Source organism: Paramormyrops kingsleyae, chromosome 5 (genome assembly GCF_048594095.1).
Source record: "Paramormyrops kingsleyae isolate MSU_618 chromosome 5, PKINGS_0.4, whole genome shotgun sequence".
Taxonomy (NCBI): domain Eukaryota; kingdom Metazoa; phylum Chordata; class Actinopteri; order Osteoglossiformes; family Mormyridae; genus Paramormyrops; species Paramormyrops kingsleyae.
In genome coordinates this window covers 40,666,786-40,685,363 of record NC_132801.1, presented here as the reverse complement: position 1 = coordinate 40,685,363, position 18,578 = coordinate 40,666,786, and the positions used below count along the sequence as shown (strand labels likewise).

Here is an 18,578-nt window from a genome sequence, read left to right as displayed (position 1 = left end):
GTGCACAATATGTTTGAGCTTAATCTTGGAGGTGTAGGGTTTTGCAAAGACTCGAGCAGATTGCTCTTTTACGGTCAATGTCCATTGAAGATCAAAATCGATTGCCGAAGGTGGGTCTGCTAAATTGTGCCAATATGTATCTGTCTGCTGAAATCACTATGACAATGCACTTGCAAATGTAAAGGGAAATTGACGTGAAACAAAAGCAAAAAGAGTGAACTTGAAAATCATGCCATTTGTGTCATTTATTAGGGAAGGAGTGACAGGCAGAGGTTAAATGAGCACAAGCTAGACTAGTATGTATCACAGCATCAATTGTCATAGAATTTTGACTTTGGTTATCTCCTTCTTGGTCACTAGTTATCGTGGTATAAGGTACTGTGCAACAGCAGGTAGGTTGGGAAAGCCTACCACACAAACTAAGGGATCCCCATTTATTAACCGCACTGCACATGGGCTCGTCCGGGATTTGAACCCGGGACCTCTCGCACCCTAAGCGAGAATCATACCCCTAGACCAACGAGCCCCTCATCCTGTCAGCTGCTACATGGTGTGTGGGATAAAAATCAGAGATTTTCAATTTCATGAATTTGCTTGGCAACAGAAAATTTCACCTTGCACTTTTTGTACACAGTTGTGTACATTCCTTCCTAAACAACCACGTTTTCAGCATAGCAGTCAGAAAATCATGCTTTAAATGACAGCAGGAACACACAGTTCCTTTTATCTTTGATGGGTTTTGATGGGTTTGGATATGCTGTTTTCCATAGAGTCTTGGTCATGCAAGAAGGACAGGAATGTTACATCTAGTAAAGCTGAAGTGCCATGAAGAACATTGGTGTTCTACGCTCAATGTCCATAGATCATTTTCTTATCGACTTTTACAAATGTTTGAGAAGATTGCTCTTTTACTCTAGATGTGTATTGAAGATCCCCATCAGTTTCCAGAATGCATTTTACACGTCAGGACAAGAGTTTTCTCTTTGATCGTTTTCCTGTCGGGTTTTGCAAATGTTTTGCGAGATTGCTCATTTACAATCAATGTGCAATGAAGATTGCAATCACTTCCAGAAGTTACTTGCCACATCTGCACAAGGTCCTTCTGCATGTGTGCACAATATTTTTGAGCTTAATCTTTGAGGTGTAGGGTTTTGCAAAGACTCGAGCAGATTGCTCTTTTACGGTCATTGTCCATTGAAGATCAAAATCGATTGCCGAAGGTGGGTCTGCTAAATTGTGCCAATATGTATCTGTCTGCTGAAATCACTATGACAATGCACATGCAAATGTAAAGGGAAATTGACGTGAAACAAAAGCAAAAAGAGTGAACTTGAAAATCATTCCATTTGTGTCATTTATTAGGGAAGGAGTGACAGGCAGAGGTTAAATGAGCACAAGCTAGACTAGTATGTATCACAGCATCAATTGTCATAGAATTTTGACTTTGGTTATCTCCTTCTTGGTCACTAGTTATCGTGGTATAAGGTACTGTGCAACAACAGGTAGGTTGGGAAAGCCTACCACACAAACTAAGGGATCCCCATTTATTAACCGCACTGCACATGGGCTCGCCCGGGATTTGAACCCGGGACTTGAACCCGGGACCTCTTGCACCCTAAGCGAGAATCATACCCCTAGACCAACGAGCCCCTCATCCTGTCAGCTGCTACATGGTGTGTGGGACAAAAATCAGAGTTTCACTTTTTGAACACAGTTATGTACATTCCTTCCTAAACAACCACGTTTTCAGCATAGCAGTCAGAAAATCATGCTTTAAATGACAGCAGGAACTCACAGTTCCTTTTATCTTTGATGGGTTTTAATGGGTTTGGATATGCTGTTTTCCATAGAGTCTTGGTCATGCAAGAAGGACAGGAATGTTACATCTAGTAAAGCTGAAGTGCCATGAAGAACATTGCTGTTCTACGCTCAATGTCCATAGATCATTTTCTTATCGACTTTTACAAATGTTTGAGAAGATTGCTCTTTTACTCTAGATGTGTATTGAAGATCCCCATCAGTTTGCAGAATGCATTTTACACGTCAGGACAAGAGTTTTCTCTTTGATCGTTTTCCTGTCGGGTTTTGCAAATGTTTTGCGAGATTGCTCATTTACAATCAATGTGCATTGAAGATTGCAATCACTTCCAGAAGTTACTTGCCACATCTGCACAAGGTCCTTCTGCATGTGTGCACAATATGTTTGAGCTTAATCTTGGAGGTGTAGGGTTTTGCAAAGACTCGAGCAAATTGCTCTTTTACGGTCAATGTCCATTGAAGATCAAAATCGATTGCCGAAGGTGGGTCTGCTAAATTGTGCCAATATGTATCTGTCTGCTGAAATCACTATGACAATGCACTTGCAAATGTAAAGGGAAATTGACGTGAAACAAAAGCAAAAGGAGTGAACTTGAAAATCATGCCATTTGTGTCATTTATTAGGGAAGGAGTGACAGGCAGAGGTTAAATGAGCACAAGCTAGACTAGTATGTATCACAGCATCAATTGTCATAGAATTTTGACTTTGGTTATCTCCTTCAAGGTCACTAGTTATTGTAGTATAAGGTACTGTGCAACAGCAGATAGGTTGGGAAAGCCTACCACACAAACTAAGGGATCCCCATTTATTAACCGCACTGCACATGGGCTCGCCCGGGATTTGAACCCGGGACCTCTCGCACCCTAAGCGAGAATCATACCCCTAGACCAACGAGCCCCTCATCCTGTCAGCTGCTACATGGTGTGTGGGACAAAAATCAGAGATTTTCAATTTCATGAATTTGCTTGGCAACAGAAAATTTCACCTTGCACTTTTTGTACACAGTTGTGTACATTCCTTCCTAAACAACCACGTTTTCAGCATAGCAGTCAGAAAATCATGCTTTAAATGACAGCAGGAACACACAGTTCCTTTTATCTTTGATGGGTTTTAATGGGTTTGGATATGCTGTTTTCCATAGAGTCTTGGTCATGCAAGACGGACAGGAATGTTACATCTAGTAAAGCTGAAGTGCCATGAAGAACATTGCTGTTCTACGCTCAATGTCCATAGATCATTTTCTTATCGACTTTTACAAATGTTTGAGAAGATTGCTCTTTTACTCTAGATGTGTATTGAAGATCCCCATCAGTTTGCAGAATGCATTTTACACGTCAGGACAAGAGTTTTCTCTTTGATCGTTTTCCTGTCGGGTTTTGCAAATGTTTTGCGAGATTGCTCATTTACAATCAATGTGCAATGAAGATTGCAATCACTTCCAGAAGTTACTTGCCACATCTGCACAAGGTCCTTCTGCATGTGTGCACAATATTTTTGAGCTTAATCTTTGAGGTGTAGGGTTTTGCAAAGACTCGAGCAGATTGCTCTTTTACGGTCATTGTCCATTGAAGATCAAAATCGATTGCCGAAGGTGGGTCTGCTAAATTGTGCCAATATGTATCTGTCTGCTGAAATCACTATGACAATGCACATGCAAATGTAAAGGGAAATTGACGTGAAACAAAAGCAAAAAGAGTGAACTTGAAAATCATGCCATTTGTGTCATTTATTAGGGAAGGAGTGACAGGCAGAGGTTAAATGAGCACAAGCTAGACTAGTATGTATCACAGCATCAATTGTCATAGAATTTTGACTTTGGTTATCTCCTTCTTGGTCACTAGTTATCGTGGTATAAGGTACTGTGCAACAGCAGATAGGTTGGGAAAGCCTACCACACAAACTAAGGGATCCCCATTTATTAACCGCACTGCACATGGGCTCGTCCGGGATTTGAACCCGGGACCTCTCGCACCCTAAGCGAGAATCATACCCCTAGACCAACGAGCCCCTCATCCTGTCAGCTGCTGCATGGTGTGTGGGATAAAAATCAGAGATTTTCAATTTCATGAATTTGCTTGGCAACAGAAAATTTCACCTTGCACTTTTTGTACACAGTTGTGTATATTCCTTCCTAAACAACCACGTTTTCAGCATAGCAGTCAGAAAATCATGCTTTAAATGACAGCAGGAACACACAGTTCCTTTTATCTTTGATGGGTTTTGATATGCTGTTTTCCATAGAGTCTAGGTCATGCAAGAAGGACAGGAATGTTACATCTAGTAAAGCTGAAGTGCCATGAAGAACATTGCTGTTCTATGCTCAATGTCCATAGATCATTTTCTTATTGACTTTTACAAATGTTTGAGAAGATTGCTCTTTTACTCTAGATGTGTATTGAAGATCCCCATCAGTTTGCAGAATGCATTTTACACGTCAGGACAAGAGTTTTCTCTTTGATCGTTTTCCTGTCGGGTTTTGCAAATGTTTTGCGAGATTGCTCATTTACAATCAATGTGCATTGAAGATTGCAATCACTTCCAGAAGTTACTTGCCACATCTGCACAAGGTCCTTCTGCATGTGTGCACAATATGTTTGAGCTTAATCTTTGAGGTGTAGGGTTTTGCAAAGACTCGAGCAGATTGCTCTTTTACGGTCAATGTCCATTGAAGATCAAAATCGATTGCCGAAGGTGGGTCTGCTAAATTGTGCCAATATGTATCTGTCTGCTGAAATCACTATGACAATGCACTTGCAAATGTAAAGGGAAATTGACGTGAAACAAAAGCAAAAAGAGTGAACTTGAAAATCATGCCATTTGTGTCATTTATTAGGGAAGGAGTGACAGGCAGAGGTTAAATGAGCAGAAGCTAGACTAGTATGTATCATAGCATCAATTGTAATAGAATTTTGACTTTTGTTATCTCCTTCAAGGTTACTAGTTATTGTAGTATTTAATACTGTGCAACAGCAGATAGGTTGGGAAAGCCTACCACACAAACTAAGGGATCCCGATTTATTAACCGCACTGCACATGGGCTCGTCCGGTATTTGAACCCGAGACCTCTCGCACCCTAAGCAAGAATCATACCCCTAGACCAACGAGCCCCTCATCCTGTAAGCTGCTATATGGTGTGTGGGATAAAAATCAGAGTTTTTCAATTTCCTGAATTTGCTTAGCAACAGAAAATTTCACCTTGCACTTTTTGTACACAGTTATGTACATTCCTTCCTAAACAACCACGTTTTCAGCATAGCAGTCAGAACATCATGCTTTAAATGACAGCAGGAACACACAGTTCCTTTTATCTTTGATGGGTTTTGATATGCTGTTTTCCATAGAGTCTTGGTCATGCAAGAAGGACAGGAATGTTACATCTAGTAAAGCTGAAGTGCCATGAAGAACATGGCTGTTCTACGCTCAAAGTCCATAGATCATTTTCTTATCGACTTTTACAAATGTTTGAGAAGATTGCTCTTTTACTCTAGATGTGTATTGAAGATCCCCATCAGTTTGCAGAATGCATTTTACACGTCAGGACAAGAGTTTTCTCTTTGATCGTTTTCCTGTTGGGTTTTGCAAATGTTTTGCGAGATTGCTCATTTACAATCAATGTGCATTGAAGATTGCAATCACTTCCAGAAGTTACTTGCCACATCTGCACAAGGTCCTTCTGCATGTGTGCACAATATGTTTGAGCTTAATCTTTGAGGTGTAGGGTTTTGCAAAGACTCGAGCAGATTGCTCTTTTACGGTCAATGTCCATTGAAGATCAAAATCGATTGCCGAAGGTGGGTCTGCTAAATTGTGCCAATATGAATCTGTCTGCTGAAATCACTATGACAATGCACTTGCAAATGTAAAGGGAAATTGACGTGAAACAAAAGCAAAAAGAGTGAACTTGAAAATCATGCCATTTGTGTCATTTATTAGGGAAGGAGTGACAGGCAGAGGATAAATGAGCACAAGCTAGACTAGTATGTATCACAGCTTCAATTGTCATAGAATTTTGACTTTGGTTATCTCCTTCTTGGTCACTAGTTATCGTGGTATAAGGTACTGTGCAACAGCAGATAGGTTGGGAAAGCCTACCACACAAACTAAGGGATCCCCATTTATTAACCGCACTGCACATGGGCTCGCCCGGGATTTGAACCCGGGACTTGAACCCGGGACCTCTCGCACCCTAAGCGAGAATCATACCCCTAGACCAACGAGCCCCTCATCCTGTCAGCTGCTACATGGTGTGTGGGACAAAAATCAGAGTTTTTCAATTTCATGAATTTGTTTGGCAACAGAAAATTTCACCTTGCACTTTTTGAACACAGTTATGTACATTCCTTCCTAAACAACCACGTTTTCAGCATAGCAGTCAGAAAATCATGCTTTAAATGACAGCAGGAACTCACAGTTCCTTTTATCTTTGATGGGTTTTAATGGGTTTGGATATGCTGTTTTCCATAGAGTCTTGGTCATGCAAGAAGGACAGGAATGTTACATCTAGTAAAGCTGAAGTGCCATGAAGAACATTGCTGTTCTACGCTCAATGTCCATAGATCATTTTCTTATCGACTTTTACAAATGTTTGAGAAGATTGCTCTTTTACTCTAGATGTGTATTGAAGATCCCCATCAGTTTGCAGAATGCATTTTACACGTCAGGACAAGAGTTTTCTCTTTGATCGTTTTCCTGTCGGGTTTTGCAAATGTTTTGCGAGATTGCTCATTTACAATCAATGTGCATTGAAGATTGCAATCACTTCCAGAAGTTACTTGCCACATCTGCACAAGGTCCTTCTGCATGTGTGCACAATATGTTTGAGCTTAATCTTGGAGGTGTAGGGTTTTGCAAAGACTCGAGCAGATTGCTCTTTTACGGTCAATGTCCATTGAAGATCAAAATCGATTGCCGAAGGTGGGTCTGCTAAATTGTGCCAATATGTATCTGTCTGCTGAAATCACTATGACAATGCACTTGCAAATGTAAAGGGAAATTGACGTGAAACAAAAGCAAAAAGAGTGAACTTGAAAATCATGCCATTTGTGTCATTTATTAGGGAAGGAGTGACAGGCAGAGGTTAAATGAGCACAAGCTAGACTAGTATGTATCACAGCATCAATTGTCATAGAATTTTGACTTTGGTTATCTCCTTCAAGGTCACTAGTTATTGTAGTATAAGGTACTGTGCAACAGCAGATAGGTTGGGAAAGCCTACCACACAAACTAAGGGATCCCCATTTATTAACCGCACTGCACATGGGCTCGCCCGGGATTTGAACCCGGGACCTCTCGCACCCTAAGCGAGAATCATAGACCAACGAGCCCCTCATCCTGTCAGCTGCTACATGGTGTGTGGGACAAAAATCAGAGATTTTCAATTTCATGAATTTGCTTGGCAACAGAAAATTTCACCTTGCACTTTTTGTACACAGTTGTGTACATTCCTTCCTAAACAACCACGTTTTCAGCATAGCAGTCAGAAAATCATGCTTTAAATGACAGCAGGAACACACAGTTCCTTTTATCTTTGATGGGTTTTAATGGGTTTGGATATGCTGTTTTCCATAGAGTCTTGGTCATGCAAGACGGACAGGAATGTTACATCTAGTAAAGCTGAAGTGCCATGAAGAACATTGCTGTTCTACGCTCAATGTCCATAGATCATTTTCTTATCGACTTTTACAAATGTTTGAGAAGATTGCTCTTTTACTCTAGATGTGTATTGAAGATCCCCATCAGTTTGCAGAATGCATTTTACACGTCAGGACAAGAGTTTTCTCTTTGATCGTTTTCCTGTCGGGTTTTGCAAATGTTTTGCGAGATTGCTCATTTACAATCAATGTGCAATGAAGATTGCAATCACTTCCAGAAGTTACTTGCCACATCTGCACAAGGTCCTTCTGCATGTGTGCACAATATTTTTGAGCTTAATCTTTGAGGTGTAGGGTTTTGCAAAGACTCGAGCAGATTGCTCTTTTACGGTCATTGTCCATTGAAGATCAAAATCGATTGCCGAAGGTGGGTCTGCTAAATTGTGCCAATATGTATCTGTCTGCTGAAATCACTATGACAATGCACATGCAAATGTAAAGGGAAATTGACGTGAAACAAAAGCAAAAAGAGTGAACTTGAAAATCATGCCATTTGTGTCATTTATTAGGGAAGGAGTGACAGGCAGAGGTTAAATGAGCACAAGCTAGACTAGTATGTATCACAGCATCAATTATCATAGAATTTTGACTTTGGTTATCTCCTTCTTGGTCACTAGTTATCGTGGTATAAGGTACTGTGCAACAGCGGGTAGGTTGGGAAAGCCTACCACACAAACTAAGGGATCCCCATTTATTAACCGCACTGCACATGGGCTCGTCCGGGATTTGAACCCGGGACCTCTCGCACCCTAAGCGAGAATCATACCCCTAGACCAACGAGCCCCTCATCCTGTCAGCTGCTACATGGTGTGTGGGATAAAAATCAGAGATTTTCAATTTCATGAATTTGCTTGGCAACAGAAAATTTCACCTTGCACTTTTTGTACACAGTTATGTACATTCCTTCCTTAACAACCACGTTTTCAGCATAGCAGTCAGAAAATCATGCTTTAAATAACAACAGGAACACACAGTTCCTTTTATCTTTGATGGGTTTGGATATGCTGTTTTCCATAGAGTCTTGGTCATGCAAGAAGGACAGGAATGTTACATCTAGTAAAGCTGAAGTGCCATGAAGAACATTGCTGTTCAACGCTCAATGTCCATAGATCATTTTCTTATCGACTTTTACAAATGTTTGAGAAGATTGCTCTTTTACTCTAGATGTGTATTGAAGATCCCCATCAGTTTGCAGAATGCATTTTACACGTCAGGACAAGAGTTTTCTCTTTGATCGTTTTCCTGTCGGGTTTTGCAAATGTTTTGCGAGATTGCTCATTTACAATCAATGTGCATTGAAGATTGCAATCACTTCCAGAAGTTACTTGCCACATCTGCACAAGGTCCTTCTGCATGTGTGCACAATATGTTTGAGCTTAATCTTTGAGGTGTAGGGTTTTGCAAAGACTCGAGCAGATTGCTCTTTTACGGTCAATGTCCATTGAAGATCAAAATTGATTGCCGAAGGTGGGTCTGCTAAATTGTGCCAATATGTATCTGTCTGCTGAAATCACTATGACAATGCACTTGCAAATGTAAAGGGAAATTGACGTGAAACAAAAGCAAAAAGAGTGAACTTGAAAATCATGCCATTTGTGTCATTTATTAGGGAAGGAGTGACAGGCAGAGGTTAAATGAGCACAAGCTAGACTAGTATGTATCACAGCATCAATTGTCATAGAATTTTGACTTTGGTTATCTCCTTCAAGGTCACTAGTTATTGTGGTATAAGGTACTGTGCAACAGCAGATAGGTTGGGAAAGCCTACAACAACAAACTAAGGGATCCCCATTTATTAACCGCACTGCACATGGGCTCGTCCGGGATTTGAACCCGGGACCTCTCGCATCCTAAGCGAGAATCATACCCCTAGACCAACAAGCCCCTCATCCTGTCAGCTGCTACATGGTGTGTGGGATAAAAATCAGAGATTTTCAATTTCATGAATTTGCTTGGCAACAGAAAATTTCACCTTGCACTTTTTGTACACAGTTGTGTACATTCCTTCCTAAACAACCACGTTTTCAGCATAGCAGTCAGAAAATCATGCTTTAAATGACAGCAGGAACACACAGTTCCTTTTATCTTTGATGGGTTTTGATGGGTTTGGATATGCTGTTTTCCATAGAGTCTTGGTCATGCAAGAAGGACAGGAACGTTACATCTAGTAAAGCTGAAGTGCCATGAAGAACATTGCTGTTCAACGCTCAATGTCCATAGATCATTTTCTTATCGACTTTTACAAATGTTTGAGAAGATTGCTCTTTTACTCTAGATGTGGATTGAAGATTCCCATCAGTTTGCAGAATGCATTTTACATGTCAGGACAAGAGTTTTCTCTTTAATCGTTTTCCTGTCGGGTTTTGCAAATCTTTTGCGAGATTGCTCATTTACAATCAATGTGCATTGAAGATTGCAATCACTTCCAGAAGTTACTTGCCACATCTGCACAAGGTCCTTCTGCATGTGTGCACAATATGTTTGAGCTTAATCTTGGAGGTGTAGGGTTTTGCAAAGACTCGAGCAGATTGCTCTTTTACGGTCAATGTCCATTGAAGATCAAAATCGATTGCCGAAGGTGGGTCTGCTAAATTGTGCCAATATGTATCTGTCTGCTGAAATCACTATGACAATGTACATGCAAATGTAAAGGGAAATTGACGTGAAACAAAAGCAAAAGGAGTGAACTTGAAAATCATGCCATTTGTGTCATTTATTAGGGAAGGAGTGACAGGCAGAGGTTAAATGAGCACAAGCTAGACTAGTATGTATCACAGCATCAATTGTCATAGAATTTTGACTTTGGTTATCTCCTTCTTGGTCACTAGTTATCGTGGTATAAGGTACTGTGCAACAACAGGTAGGTTGGGAAAGCCTACCACACAAACTAAGGGATCCCCATTTATTAACCGCACTGCACATGGGCTCGTCCGGGATTTGAACCCGGGACCTCTCGCACCCTAAGCGAGAATCATACCCCTAGACCAACGAGCCCCTCATCCTGTCAGCTGCTACATGGTGTGTGGGATAAAAATCAGAGATTTTCAATTTCCTGAATTTGCTTGGCAACAGAAAATTTCACCTTGCATTTTTTGTACACAGTTATGTATATTCCTTCCTTAACAACCACGTTTTCAGCATAGCAGTCAGAAAATCATGCTTTAAATAACAACAGGAACACACAGTTCCTTTTATCTTTGATGGGTTTGGATATGCTGTTTTCCATAGAGTCTTGGTCATGCAAGAAGGACAGGAATGTTACATCTAGTAAAGCTGAAGTGCCATGAAGAACATTGCTGTTCAACGCTCAATGTCCATAGATCATTTTCTTATCGACTTTTACAAATGTTTGAGAAGATTGCTCTTTTACTCTAGATGTGTATTGAAGATCCCCATCAGTTTGCAGAATGCATTTTACACGTCAGGACAAGAGTTTTCTCTTTGATCGTTTTCCTGTCGGGTTTTGCAAATGTTTTGCGAGATTGCTCATTTACAATCAATGTGCATTGAAGATTGCAATCACTTCCAGAAGTTACTTGCCACATCTGCACAAGGTCCTTCTGCATGTGTGCACAATATGTTTGAGCTTAATCTTGGAGGTGTAGGGTTTTGCAAAGACTCGAGCAGATTGCTCTTTTACGGTCAATGTCCATTGAAGATCAAAATTGATTGCCGAAGGTGGGTCTGCTAAATTGTGCCAATATGTATCTGTCTGCTGAAATCACTATGACAATGCACTTGCAAATGTAAAGGGAAATTGACGTGAAACAAAAGCAAAAAGAGTGAACTTGAAAATCATGCCATTTGTGTCATTTATTAGGGAAAGAGTGACAGGCAGAGGTTAAATGAGCACAAGCTAGACTAGTATGTATCACAGCATCAATTGTCATAGAATTTTGACTTTGGTTATCTCCTTCTTGGTCACTAGTTATCGTGGTATAAGGTACTGTGCAACAGCAGGTAGGTTGGGAAAGCCTACCACACAAACTAAGGGATCCCCATTTATTAACTGCACTGCACATGGGCTCGTCCGGGATTTGAACCCGGGACCTCTCGCACCCTAAGCGAGAATCATACCCCTAGACCAACGAGCCCCTCATCCTGTCAGCTGCTACATGGTGTGTGGGATAAAAATCAGAGATTTTCAATTTCATGAATTTGCTTGGCAACAGAAAATTTCACCTTGCACTTTTTGTACACAGTTGTGTACATTCCTTCCTAAACAACCACGTTTTCAGCATAGCAGTCAGAAAATCATGCTTTAAATGACAGCAGGAACACACAGTTCCTTTTATCTTTGATGGGTTTTGATGGGTTTGGATATGCTGTTTTCCATAGAGTCTTGGTCATGCAAGAAGGACAGGAATGTTACATCTAGTAAAGCTGAAGTGCCATGAAGAACATTGGTGTTCTACGCTCAATATCCATAGATCATTTTCTTATCGACTTTTACAAATGTTTGAGAAGATTGCTCTTTTACTCTAGATGTGTATTGAAGATCCCCATCAGTTTCCAGAATGCATTTTACACGTCAGGACAAGAGTTTTCTCTTTGATCGTTTTCCTGTCGGGTTTTGCAAATGTTTTGCGAGATTGCTCATTTACAATCAATGTGCAATGAAGATTGCAATCACTTCCAGAAGTTACTTGCCACATCTGCACAAGGTCCTTCTGCATGTGTGCACAATATTTTTGAGCTTAATCTTGGAGGTGTAGGGTTTTGCAAAGACTCGAGCAGATTGCTCTTTTACGGTCAATGTCCATTGAAGATCAAAATCGATTGCCGAAGGTGGGTCTGCTAAATTGTGCCAATATGTATCTGTCTGCTGAAATCACTATGACAATGTACATGCAAATGTAAAGGGAAATTGACGTGAAACAAAAGCAAAAGGAGTGAACTTGAAAATCATGCCATTTGTGTCATTTATTAGGGAAGGAGTGACAGGCAGAGGTTAAATGAGCACAAGCTAGACTAGTATGTATCACAGCATCAATTGTCATAGAATTTTGACTTTGGTTATCTCCTTCTTGGTCACTAGTTATCGTGGTATAAGGTACTGTGCAACAACAGGTAGGTTGGGAAAGCCTACCACACAAACTAAGGGATCCCCATTTATTAACCGCACTGCACATGGGCTCGTCCGGGATTTGAACCCGGGACCTCTCGCACCCTAAGCGAGAATCATACCCCTAGACCAACGAGCCCCTCATCCTGTCAGCTGCTACATGGTGTGTGGGATAAAAATCAGAGATTTTCAATTTCATGAATTTGCTTGGCAACAGAAAATTTCACCTTGCACTTTTTGTACACAGTTGTGTACATTCCTTCCTAAACAACCACGTTTTCAGCATAGCAGTCAGAAAATCATGCTTTAAATGACAGCAGGAACACACAGTTCCTTTTATCTTTGATGGGTTTTGATGGGTTTGGATATGCTGTTTTCCATAGAGTCTTGGTCATGCAAGAAGGACAGGAACGTTACATCTAGTAAAGCTGAAGTGCCATGAAGAACATTGCTGTTCAACGCTCAATGTCCATAGATCATTTTCTTATCGACTTTTACAAATGTTTGAGAAGATTGCTCTTTTACTCTAGATGTGGATTGAAGATTCCCATCAGTTTGCAGAATGCATTTTACATGTCAGGACAAGAGTTTTCTCTTTAATCGTTTTCCTGTCGGGTTTTGCAAATCTTTTGCGAGATTGCTCATTTACAATCAATGTGCATTGAAGATTGCAATCACTTCCAGAAGTTACTTGCCACATCTGCACAAGGTCCTTCTGCATGTGTGCACAATATGTTTGAGCTTAATCTTGGAGGTGTAGGGTTTTGCAAAGACTCGAGCAGATTGCTCTTTTACGGTCAATGTCCATTGAAGATCAAAATCGATTGCCGAAGGTGGGTCTGCTAAATTGTGCCAATATGTATCTGTCTGCTGAAATCACTATGACAATGTACATGCAAATGTAAAGGGAAATTGACGTGAAACAAAAGCAAAAGGAGTGAACTTGAAAATCATGCCATTTGTGTCATTTATTAGGGAAGGAGTGACAGGCAGAGGTTAAATGAGCACAAGCTAGACTAGTATGTATCACAGCATCAATTGTCATAGAATTTTGACTTTGGTTATCTCCTTCTTGGTCACTAGTTATCGTGGTATAAGGTACTGTGCAACAACAGGTAGGTTGGGAAAGCCTACCACACAAACTAAGGGATCCCCATTTATTAACCGCACTGCACATGGGCTCGTCCGGGATTTGAACCCGGGACCTCTCGCACCCTAAGCGAGAATCATACCCCTAGACCAACGAGCCCCTCATCCTGTCAGCTGCTACATGGTGTGTGGGATAAAAATCAGAGATTTTCAATTTCCTGAATTTGCTTGGCAACAGAAAATTTCACCTTGCATTTTTTGTACACAGTTATGTATATTCCTTCCTTAACAACCACGTTTTCAGCATAGCAGTCAGAAAATCATGCTTTAAATAACAACAGGAACACACAGTTCCTTTTATCTTTGATGGGTTTGGATATGCTGTTTTCCATAGAGTCTTGGTCATGCAAGAAGGACAGGAATGTTACATCTAGTAAAGCTGAAGTGCCATGAAGAACATTGCTGTTCAACGCTCAATGTCCATAGATCATTTTCTTATCGACTTTTACAAATGTTTGAGAAGATTGCTCTTTTACTCTAGATGTGTATTGAAGATCCCCATCAGTTTGCAGAATGCATTTTACACGTCAGGACAAGAGTTTTCTCTTTGATCGTTTTCCTGTCGGGTTTTGCAAATGTTTTGCGAGATTGCTCATTTACAATCAATGTGCATTGAAGATTGCAATCACTTCCAGAAGTTACTTGCCACATCTGCACAAGGTCCTTCTGCATGTGTGCACAATATGTTTGAGCTTAATCTTGGAGGTGTAGGGTTTTGCAAAGACTCGAGCAGATTGCTCTTTTACGGTCAATGTCCATTGAAGATCAAAATCGATTGCCGAAGGTGGGTCTGCTAAATTGTGCCAATATGTATCTGTCTGCTGAAATCACTATGACAATGTACATGCAAATGTAAAGGGAAATTGACGTGAAACAAAAGCAAAAGGAGTGAACTTGAAAATCATGCCATTTGTGTCATTTATTAGGGAAGGAGTGACAGGCAGAGGTTAAATGAGCACAAGCTAGACTAGTATGTATCACAGCATCAATTGTCATAGAATTTTGACTTTGGTTATCTCCTTCTTGGTCACTAGTTATCGTGGTATAAGGTACTGTGCAACAACAGGTAGGTTGGGAAAGCCTACCACACAAACTAAGGGATCCCCATTTATTAACCGCACTGCACATGGGCTCGTCCGGGATTTGAACCCGGGACCTCTCGCACCCTAAGCGAGAATCATACCCCTAGACCAACGAGCCCCTCATCCTGTCAGCTGCTACATGGTGTGTGGGATAAAAATCAGAGATTTTCAATTTCCTGAATTTGCTTGGCAACAGAAAATTTCACCTTGCATTTTTTGTACACAGTTATGTATATTCCTTCCTTAACAACCACGTTTTCAGCATAGCAGTCAGAAAATCATGCTTTAAATAACAACAGGAACACACAGTTCCTTTTATCTTTGATGGGTTTGGATATGCTGTTTTCCATAGAGTCTTGGTCATGCAAGAAGGACAGGAATGTTACATCTAGTAAAGCTGAAGTGCCATGAAGAACATTGCTGTTCAACGCTCAATGTCCATAGATCATTTTCTTATCGACTTTTACAAATGTTTGAGAAGATTGCTCTTTTACTCTAGATGTGTATTGAAGATCCCCATCAGTTTGCAGAATGCATTTTACACGTCAGGACAAGAGTTTTCTCTTTGATCGTTTTCCTGTCGGGTTTTGCAAATGTTTTGCGAGATTGCTCATTTACAATCAATGTGCATTGAAGATTGCAATCACTTCCAGAAGTTACTTGCCACATCTGCACAAGGTCCTTCTGCATGTGTGCACAATATGTTTGAGCTTAATCTTGGAGGTGTAGGGTTTTGCAAAGACTCGAGCAGATTGCTCTTTTACGGTCAATGTCCATTGAAGATCAAAATTGATTGCCGAAGGTGGGTCTGCTAAATTGTGCCAATATGTATCTGTCTGCTGAAATCACTATGACAATGCACTTGCAAATGTAAAGGGAAATTGACGTGAAACAAAAGCAAAAAGAGTGAACTTGAAAATCATGCCATTTGTGTCATTTATTAGGGAAAGAGTGACAGGCAGAGGTTAAATGAGCACAAGCTAGACTAGTATGTATCACAGCATCAATTGTCATAGAATTTTGACTTTGGTTATCTCCTTCTTGGTCACTAGTTATCGTGGTATAAGGTACTGTGCAACAGCAGGTAGGTTGGGAAAGCCTACCACACAAACTAAGGGATCCCCATTTATTAACCGCACTGCACATGGGCTCGTCCGGGATTTGAACCCGGGACCTCTCGCACCCTAAGCGAGAATCATACCCCTAGACCAACGAGCCCCTCATCCTGTCAGCTGCTACATGGTGTGTGGGATAAAAATCAGAGATTTTCAATTTCATGAATTTGCTTGGCAACAGAAAATTTCACCTTGCACTTTTTGTACACAGTTGTGTACATTCCTTCCTAAACAACCACGTTTTCAGCATAGCAGTCAGAAAATCATGCTTTAAATGACAGCAGGAACACACAGTTCCTTTTATCTTTGATGGGTTTTGATGGGTTTGGATATGCTGTTTTCCATAGAGTCTTGGTCATGCAAGAAGGACAGGAATGTTACATCTAGTAAAGCTGAAGTGCCATGAAGAACATTGGTGTTCTACGCTCAATATCCATAGATCATTTTCTTATCGACTTTTACAAATGTTTGAGAAGATTGCTCTTTTACTCTAGATGTGTATTGAAGATCCCCATCAGTTTCCAGAATGCATTTTACACGTCAGGACAAGAGTTTTCTCTTTGATCGTTTTCCTGTCGGGTTTTGCAAATGTTTTGCGAGATTGCTCATTTACAATCAATGTGCAATGAAGATTGCAATCACTTCCAGAAGTTACTTGCCACATCTGCACAAGGTCCTTCTGCATGTGTGCACAATATTTTTGAGCTTAATCTTGGAGGTGTAGGGTTTTGCAAAGACTCGAGCAGATTGCTCTTTTACGGTCAATGTCCATTGAAGATCAAAATCGATTGCCGAAGGTGGGTCTGCTAAATTGTGCCAATATGTATCTGTCTGCTGAAATCACTATGACAATGCACATGCAAATGTAAAGGGAAATTGACGTGAAACAAAAGCAAAAAGAGTGAACTTGAAAATCATGCCATTTGTGTCATTTATTAGGGAAAGAGTGACAGGCAGAGGTTAAATGAGCACAAGCTAGACTAGTATGTATCACAGCATCAATTGTCATAGAATTTTGACTTTGGTTATCTCCTTCTTGGTCACTAGTTATCGTGGTATAAGGTACTGTGCAACAGCAGGTAGGTTGGGAAAGCCTACCACACAAACTAAGGGATCCCCATTTATTAACCGCACTGCACATGGGCTCGTCCGGGATTTGAACCCGGGACCTCTCGCACCCTAAGCGAGAATCATACCCCTAGACCAACAAGCCCCTCATCCTGTCAGCTGCTACATGGTGTGTGGGATAAAAATCAGAGATTTTCAATTTCATGAATTTGCTTGGCAACAGAAAATTTCACCTTGCACTTTTTGTACACAGTTGTGTACATTCCTTCCTAAACAACCACGTTTTCAGCATAGCAGTCAGAAAATCATGCTTTAAATGACAGCAGGAACACACAGTTCCTTTTATCTTTGATGGGTTTGGATATGCTGTTTTCCATAGAGTCTTGGTCATGCAAGAAGGACAGGAATGTTACATCTAGTAAAGCTGAAGTGCCATGAAGAACATTGCTGTTCTACGCTCAATGTCCATAGATCATTTTCTTATCGACTTTTACAAATGTTTGAGAAGATTGCTCTTTTACTCTAGATGTGTATTGAAGATCCCCATCAGTTTGCAGAATGCATTTTACACGTCAGGACAAGAGTTTTCTCTTTGATCGTTTTCCTGTCGGGTTTTGCAAATGTTTTGCGAGATTGCTCATTTACAATCAATGTGCATTGAAGATTGCAATCACATCCAGAAGTTACTTGCCACATCTGCACAAGGTCCTTCTGCATGTGTGCACAATATGTTTGAGCTTAATCTTTGAGGTGTAGGGTTTTGCAAAGACTCGAGCAGATTGCTCTTTTACGGTCAATGTCCATTGAAGATCAAAATCGATTGCCGAAGGTGGGTCTGCTAAATTGTGCCAATATGTATCTGTCTGCTGAAATCACTATGACAATGCACTTGCAAATGTAAAGGGAAATTGACGTGAAACAAAAGCAAAAAGAGTGAACTTGAAAATCATGCCATTTGTGTCATTTATTAGGGAAGGAGTGACAGGCAGAGGTTAAATGAGCACAAGCTAGACTAGTATGTATCACAGCATCAATTGTCATAGAATTTTGACTTTGGTTATCTCCTTCAAGGTCACTAGTTATTGTAGTATAAGGTACTGTGCAACAGCAGATAGGTTGGGAAAGCCTACCACACAAACTAAGGGATCCCCATTTATGAACCGCACTGCACATGGGCTCGTCCGGGATTTGAACCCGGGACCTCTCGCACCCTAAGCGAGAATCATACCCCTAGACCAACGAGCCCCTCATCCTGTCAGCTGCTACATGGTGTGTGGGATAAAAATCAGAGTTTTTCAATTTCCTGAATTTGCTTGGCAACAGAAAATTTCACCTTGCACTTTTTGTACACAGTTATGTATATTCCTTCCTTAACAACCACGTTTTCAGCATAGCAGTCAGAAAATCATGCTTTAAATAACAACAGGAACACACAGTTCCTTTTATCTTTGATGGGTTTGGATATGCTGTTTTCCATAGAGTCTTGGTCATGCAAGAAGGACAGGAATGTTACATCTAGTAAAGCTGAAGTGCCATGAAGAACATTGCTGTTCAACGCTCAATGTCCATAGATCATTTTCTTATCGACTTTTACAAATGTTTGAGAAGATTGCTCTTTTACTCTAGATG

At 40.6% G+C, this 18,578-nt stretch overlaps 13 non-coding genes across 13 annotated transcripts; all 13 read right to left on the bottom strand.

The window, feature by feature from the left end:
- Positions 1-454: 454 nt before the first annotated feature.
- Positions 455-526, bottom strand: trnap-agg (transfer RNA proline (anticodon AGG)). Its single transcript has one exon. It is a non-coding gene; the product is annotated as a tRNA-Pro (tRNA).
- A 2,117-nt stretch (positions 527-2,643) lies between these two features.
- Positions 2,644-2,717, bottom strand: trnap-agg (transfer RNA proline (anticodon AGG)). The gene has a single exon. It is a non-coding gene; the product is annotated as a tRNA-Pro (tRNA).
- A 1,037-nt stretch (positions 2,718-3,754) lies between these two features.
- Positions 3,755-3,826, bottom strand: trnap-agg (transfer RNA proline (anticodon AGG)). The gene has a single exon. It is a non-coding gene; the product is annotated as a tRNA-Pro (tRNA).
- Positions 3,827-8,181: 4,355 nt separating this feature from the next.
- On the bottom strand, positions 8,182-8,253 carry trnap-agg (transfer RNA proline (anticodon AGG)). Its single transcript has one exon. It is a non-coding gene; the product is annotated as a tRNA-Pro (tRNA).
- A 1,029-nt stretch (positions 8,254-9,282) lies between these two features.
- Positions 9,283-9,354, bottom strand: trnap-agg (transfer RNA proline (anticodon AGG)). The gene has a single exon. It is a non-coding gene; the product is annotated as a tRNA-Pro (tRNA).
- Positions 9,355-10,392: 1,038 nt separating this feature from the next.
- trnap-agg (transfer RNA proline (anticodon AGG)) lies at positions 10,393-10,464 on the bottom strand. Its single transcript has one exon. It is a non-coding gene; the product is annotated as a tRNA-Pro (tRNA).
- A 1,028-nt stretch (positions 10,465-11,492) lies between these two features.
- Positions 11,493-11,564, bottom strand: trnap-agg (transfer RNA proline (anticodon AGG)). Its single transcript has one exon. It is a non-coding gene; the product is annotated as a tRNA-Pro (tRNA).
- Positions 11,565-12,602: 1,038 nt separating this feature from the next.
- On the bottom strand, positions 12,603-12,674 carry trnap-agg (transfer RNA proline (anticodon AGG)). Its single transcript has one exon. It is a non-coding gene; the product is annotated as a tRNA-Pro (tRNA).
- A 1,038-nt stretch (positions 12,675-13,712) lies between these two features.
- trnap-agg (transfer RNA proline (anticodon AGG)) lies at positions 13,713-13,784 on the bottom strand. The gene has a single exon. It is a non-coding gene; the product is annotated as a tRNA-Pro (tRNA).
- Positions 13,785-14,812: 1,028 nt separating this feature from the next.
- Positions 14,813-14,884, bottom strand: trnap-agg (transfer RNA proline (anticodon AGG)). Its single transcript has one exon. It is a non-coding gene; the product is annotated as a tRNA-Pro (tRNA).
- A 1,028-nt stretch (positions 14,885-15,912) lies between these two features.
- Positions 15,913-15,984, bottom strand: trnap-agg (transfer RNA proline (anticodon AGG)). The gene has a single exon. It is a non-coding gene; the product is annotated as a tRNA-Pro (tRNA).
- Positions 15,985-17,022: 1,038 nt separating this feature from the next.
- Positions 17,023-17,094, bottom strand: trnap-agg (transfer RNA proline (anticodon AGG)). Its single transcript has one exon. It is a non-coding gene; the product is annotated as a tRNA-Pro (tRNA).
- Positions 17,095-18,122: 1,028 nt separating this feature from the next.
- On the bottom strand, positions 18,123-18,194 carry trnap-agg (transfer RNA proline (anticodon AGG)). Its single transcript has one exon. It is a non-coding gene; the product is annotated as a tRNA-Pro (tRNA).
- Positions 18,195-18,578: the final 384 nt, after the last annotated feature.